We start from the raw sequence: 6,818 nt of genomic DNA on the forward strand, positions 1-6,818 counted from the left end.
ATTTATAATACAATATCATGAGAGCATTTGAAACACAAATTAAACATATATCTTTGTCACAAAACTTATTCGGAATACTCAACTTGTAATAAATATCTTGGAACTTACAAGGATATTGAGGTTCCAATTCTTAAAGAAGAGTTTAGCCAACATTCCTCAATTTAGCTTCCTTAAACTCTAAAATATTCCGGAATTCTTAGCAACTTCAATCTATTTTAGAAATATAACAAATTGAACCAAAATTAGGAAGATGATCATGGTTCTAGCTCATTTGAGCATTTTATCAAACATTAGGTGTGCATTAAGGTTTCAAGGTCCTTTTATGGAGGATTCCATCATCCCACAACCCAATCTTTACCATTGTTAGATCACTATCTTCCTACACTCTTGATAACACATGCATGCTAAATAAATAACATCCATACCCAAGAATTATCTTGCTAATTACCCATTCTTATATAAATTTCGAAATTAAGGGCTAGGGTACAGAATCTTATCTCTAAGATGAAGACCTAGTGAGTTTTCCTTGTTAATCTTCAAAGATTCGAGCAAGAATTGAAGAACAAATTTTTGAAGATCACTCTCCCACTTTAGGGCACTCTCTCACTCTCAAAATATCAGGTTTTGACTCAAAAATGGTACAAATCGTCTATTTAACGAAGTAGGGTTGGGCTATAAAAATCCAAAAATGAAGCTCCGGAACAGGGTATGCGATCGCATATGCGACCGCATAATGCTTATGCGTTCCGCAGAATAGGCCGCATAATTTTCCTCCATAACTAGGTAAATTTGACTCGGTTTGCGGTCATTATGTGGCCTGCAGACCTGTTCTGCGGTCGCATAATACGTCGCAGAACCTCCCTCTGAAAAATCTCAAAGCTGGATATGCGATCAGAGTGCGGCCCGCGAAATAATTTTGCGATCGCATAATGGGCCGCGAAAATGACATAAAAAATGGCCCAAAAGACTGTCTCACTCTGCGATCATTATGCGGTCCGCAGAGTGATTCTGCGGCCACATAGTGGGCCGCAAAAGTGCATTTTTTCTGCCCAAATTTATTTTTCTTTACTTTCCATTGCATTATACAATCCTCAAACACGTAAGCCCAGTTCGGCACCACGAAATATTATTTTTCCTTTGCAAAATTTTACGGGGCCTTACAACCGACCCTACTGTGGCCGAGCGCCTATGAGCGAGCTTAGAATGGCCGAGATACAAATCCTAGTATGGTCGAACACCTATGAGCGAGCCTACTACGACAAAGCAATTACACGTTCTGAGCCTTATAGGACCGGACAACGATTTTACTTATTCTATTAAGAGAATAGAGTCAGTATCAGCAGGTAATCATACCTTCAGTTTATCTCTGACTCACAGTTACTTTCAGTTATTATATTATCAGTTCGGTTTTAGCTTTAAGTTATTTTCCCTACTAGAAAAATATTAATTTGCGACCGAAATTTTTGACTGATATTGAAGTAGTCGCTAATGTGACTTCTTTTGCGACCGCAGTAGTGGAAAAAAGATTGTATTATTATTATTATTTTTTTAAAAAGAATTCGACTAGTATTCTGACTAAAATAGTGGGAAAACAATGCGTCAAATCTCCCGCCTTCACTTTTGCGACCAATTCGGTCGGAAGATAAAAAGTCAATAATAATAGTTGACCAATTAAGCGACTGCTCTGGTCGCAAAATAAAAATTAAAAAGGTAAAAAAATATTTTAGTGGGTTTGTGACCGCGGTAGTCAGAAAGGTAAATATAATATTTCAGGCCAGAACCCTATTTCCCTAATTTCGGCCATATTTTTCCAATTTCCTCTATCTCTATCTCTCTATCGATATTTTATTTCTTCTGCGATTTCTCTTCCATTCCACCAGTGTTGTTGATTGTTCTACGATTTCTCTTCAACTCCACTTGTGCGGCTGATGGTGGCAAACGGCGGATGTCAATTTTCGACTAACGGCAGAAATTTAAAGAATATTCTTCGACTCTTGAAGACCAAATCTGCTCCAATTTCTCTTCCACTCCTCTTTTCGGTTAGTTTCTATCTATGTCTCTCTTTTTAAAATCTAGATATTTTGTGGGTTTAACATTATCTTAAGATGAAAAAGACATCTTATAGATGAAAGCAGAACGAATTATTTCGGCTAAATGAGTTTAAATGGTTATGCAGTAGTGAAGATTTATCCTTTTTACAGCTCAAATAACAAAATAGGTTTCAAGAGCTTGAGAGATCCGAAAGTTGTTCGTTTCTATAGCTATAAAAAAAGTAAATATTATACATATACTCCTCTAGTCCAGAGGATTTGGCGTGATAGCAAACCTCGAGATTCAAACGGAGGAATTACACACTTTCTCTTCAATTAAAAAATAAATTTAACCTCGTTATTGTAAATGGTTTGCTTATATTTCTGTTCAGTTCTGTTAAGTGGAGGTCTTAAACTTTTATACATTTTAATTGAAGGATGAGTTTTTAGAATCTGTTGCTATTGGAGGATATAGTATCTAAATGTGATGCAAATATAGTAAATAAGAGACTTATTGAGTTTTGAGTATAATGGAGGATAGAGGAGTATCGTGAATGCCCTTGCTCAACCGTTAGTATAACATAATTTAATGCTTAACTTAGTAAACAACTACTAATTTCATCCTCTTTCTGTTAGTATAACATTGGTGCACTTCATACTGTTAGTATAGCATAATTTAATTTCAGGAAGCCTATCAAAACCGTTTAGAGGAATCGCGTCAAAGTCAACTCGATTATGAGGATGGTAGATCAACCCAAGTGTCGCTCAATTATGTAGCTTCAATATGGACGCAATTGGTTGGTGGCGCAAAGAAAGGTAGAACCTACGGTCTTGGATCACAACATTCCGTAGGTCGTTCTACGATATTGTTGTCTGGTGATGCGAGTTATTCGCAGAATCACGAAGAAGTGGAAGCATTACGAAAAGAAGTTGAAGAGTTGAAGGAGGAACGTAAAGAAGATCACGTAAATTTTAACAAATTGCAGAGTATAGTGGAGAAATTTATGAGGACGTCCATTTGATACTTTGAATGGCGATGATGGCAGGGATAAGGAGTTTTAGTTTGTTGTGGTGGTGATGTTTGAAACATTATTATTTATTGTGGTTGGATATTTAGACTTGGTAATGTTTACACTTGACTATGATTGTATTATTTAAGACTAGATAGAACGGTGCTTGAATGTTTAACTCTTTTTGAATGTTTTAGTTAAAAATATTTATGTTTTCTATAGTTGTTTGCATTTTATTGATTTGATTGGTTGGAATGGAGAATTGATTGGTTAGAATGGTGGATTGATTGGTTGTCGTGGTGGATTAATTGTTTAGTTGCTGCATATTTAAATTGGCAGGTGCTGCTGCTTTAAAAGTACTGAAATCTGCCAAACAATTCCCAGTTTTCCGACTGATTTCCGACCACAGTAGTCGCAAAGCGCTTCAAAATTTTTCAGATTCAAGAACATTTGCGACTGCTGTAGTGGAAAAATTAAATTAAAAAAAATATTAAATTAGATCTGCGACCACAGTAGTGGGAAATATAAATAAATCAATAATTTTAAATTATTTTGCGACTACAGCAGTGGGAAAACACAAATAAAATAAAAAAACTTTATATTATTTGTGACCACTCCGGTGAGAAAGATTAAATAAAATTATAATATATATATATATCATTTGCGACTGAAGTAGTGGGAAAATTAATGTAAAATTAAAATTTTATTTAAATTATTTGCGACCGCGTCAGTCGGAGAGTTGATAACATTTATTAGTCGTTTTTCTATTTTGACTTTGAGACCGCGGTAGTCGCAAATTATGGACGACCTCGGTCGCAAACTATTTTAGACAAGCTATTTTGCGACTACGATTTTTTGGTCTGAATATAGTTGAAAATTAGCATTTTCTGACCGCTTTCCGACCGTTTTGATAGTCAAGAAATAGCTATTTTCTAGTAGTGTTTGATGCCTTACATACTCGGTATATTATTTCGTAGTGACGTCCCTTTTGCTGGGGATGCTGCAATTCATGTCTGCAGGTCCTGATAGACAGCTGGATAGACCTTCCCAGTAGACAGAGTCAAACATAAGCTTGGTTGGTAAGCTCCACTTCCTCGGAGTTACCAGGTCTAGACCTTGGCGTCCATTTTATATATACAGTTTTGATGGGTAGGTCGAGGCCATGTACTAACTATGATACAATTCAGTTATCTCTAGAGATTTGTAGACGAGTCCTGTGTATTTTATATATCAGTATTGTGGCCTTGCCAGCTCTGTGTATATGTTTATTTTTGTACTGCTGGTTGGAGACATTCATGGCGGCCTCGTCGACCTGCACAGTTATGTATATGAGCTTTTGGGTATGTTTACCCCTCAAATGAGAGGGGCGTTATTTTTAGATGATTCAGATATGGCCTCATCGGCCTTGATTGGTATTGACAGTTTGCAGGCAGGCCTTGTTGGCCTAAGTTGAGGGTTACCCCTTGTCATGCCCCGACCTCGGGGAGCACAACCGATGCTCAACCGAGATAACCCGGTCGAGCAAGTCTGCTAGATTTACTTCTACCCAAATCACCCATAAATAAATAGAAGGTAAACTTCATTAATTAACACCAAGAGGGTTCATGAACAACACTAATTCCATCACTATTTGTTACTTCATTTTTAAAAGTCTCAAAATACATACACTTTCATAGTTGAAGTGGAATATGTAATACACATACGACATTTCTATCTTGACCTTCCCAATACCAATACACAACCCACACCATGTCTACGGAGCCTCTAATAGATACAAAAGAGTACAATGATAGTACCGGCAACAAAGTTCCGGCTATACCTCAAAACATAATACACATACAACAAAAGATGCACGACCCCGAAATGAAGTGGGACTCACCAAGCCGACCGGAAGGAGAGTGTACCGCTATCACTGGTCAATGCCCTCCGCTGTGGAACCACCTACATCTATTAAAGATGTAGCACCCTCGAAAACAGGGACGTTAGTACATGTCGAATAGTACTAGTATGAAAACCAAACACCTATGCAAGGATTTGGAAATACAACATGAATATGATGAATCATGGTACCAATAAAAGGCTTAGTTAGCCGTTAAAGCCATAGCAAATTTACTAAAAACTTTCAATAACATTTATAAATTCTTAAGTCGGGGATCCTCTAGTACTACCTTTACACAAAGAGGCCCTGCCGCCTCACCCCAATGTATGCGGGTGGAGGTACAATCACAATACCAGAAACTCTACACAAAGCGGACCTACCGCCTCACCCCAATGTATGTAGGTGGAAGTATATTCACAATACCATAAACTCTACACAAAATAGCCCTGCTGCCTCACCCCAATGTATGCTTGTGGAGGTGTATTCACAATACCATAACTCTACACAAACCGGCCATGCCGCCTCACCCCAATGTATGCGTGTGGAGGTGTATTCACAATACCACAAACTCTATACAAAGCGGCCCTGCCGCCTTACCCCAATGTATGCGGGTGGAGGTGTATTCACAATACTACAACTCTAGACAAAACGGCCGTGTCTCCTCACCCCAATGTATGCGGGTGGAGATGTATTCACGATTCCACACTTCAGATTCCCAAAATGATAATAGTTGGTACAAAAAAGTTCCCTTTCAAATCAACCATTTGGCACCTTTGGCCTTAGCAAGAGTAGGTTCATAAGGTTTCATCATATGAGAAATAAGTTTTTAATCACATTGATTTCAAATAAGATTTTTTCCCCAAAGGGGTATAACATAATTAAGTCAAAAATAGAGAATCATTAACACACGAGGGTTCTGGCACATTATACCAATCGAAAATCAACTTTGCTAGTTTGAATACCCCACATCAGTAATGTTCCATATTCGAACTTCACACGATGGAGTTTTGTAAGAACCCGGGAATTCCAATACCAGAAAAAGAGTTTAGCCTTCATACCTCGCTTTGAGCTTTCCTTAATTCACTATACAGTTTCGAATATCCTAGCAACTTCGATATATTTAGAGACAGAGAAAAAATTGAACACAAATTAGGAAGATATTCATAGTTTCAGCTTATTTGAGCATTTTATCAAACACTAGGTGTGCGAATTTGATTACAAGGTTCTTCCACAAGATTTCCTTCACTCCACAACTAATTCAATACCAAGAGTTTACTCATACTAGTTCAATTACCTCCCCACCATCCTCATAGCTACATGCATGCATAAATAACAACTCTCATACCCAAGAATCATACTCCCATTCTATCTAAACTCAAAATTCAAGACTAGGGTTAGAACCTTACCTCTTGGATGAAAATCTTGTGAGATTTCTTGTTAAATTTCAAAGCTTGGACAAGATGTTGATGAATAAAGCACTTGTGGCTTACTTCCCTCTCTATAGAACACCCCTCTCTTCTCTCTAAAATGACAGGTTTTCACCTTCAAAACAAGCCCCAAAGGCTTTTAATCAAAATAGGGCCGGGTAAAAAAAAAATAGAAAAATGAAGCCCCGACACAGATCTGCGGTCGCATATACACTTCGGCAGTCCGCAAAATGGACTGCATAATAGCCCTCCGGAACTGGGCACTTTTGCCTCACTCTGCGACCAGTCTGCGTTTCGCAGACCAATTCTACGGTCTTATAATGCACCGCAGAACTCCCCTTCGAAAAGTTTTATGTTGGATCTGTGATGGGTTGTGCGGCCCATGAAATGATTATGCGGCCGCATACTAGACCGCATAATCGTCTGAAAATTTCCTAGATTTCTACTTCAGTATGCGGTCCGCAGATCAGTT

General features: G+C 37.9%; 1 long non-coding RNA gene across 1 annotated transcript; it reads left to right on the forward strand.

The window, feature by feature from the left end:
• Window positions 1-1,754: 1,754 nt before the first annotated feature.
• On the forward strand, window positions 1,755-3,261 carry LOC107811080 (uncharacterized). Its single transcript, XR_012706127.1, has 2 exons — window positions 1,755-2,039; window positions 2,717-3,261. It is a non-coding gene; the product is annotated as an uncharacterized LOC107811080 (long non-coding RNA).
• The last annotated feature ends 3,557 nt before the right edge of the window (window positions 3,262-6,818 follow it).

The sequence above is a fragment of the Nicotiana tabacum genome, chromosome 23 (genome assembly GCF_000715075.1).
Source record: "Nicotiana tabacum cultivar K326 chromosome 23, ASM71507v2, whole genome shotgun sequence".
Classification (NCBI taxonomy): Eukaryota; Viridiplantae; Streptophyta; class Magnoliopsida; order Solanales; family Solanaceae; genus Nicotiana; species Nicotiana tabacum.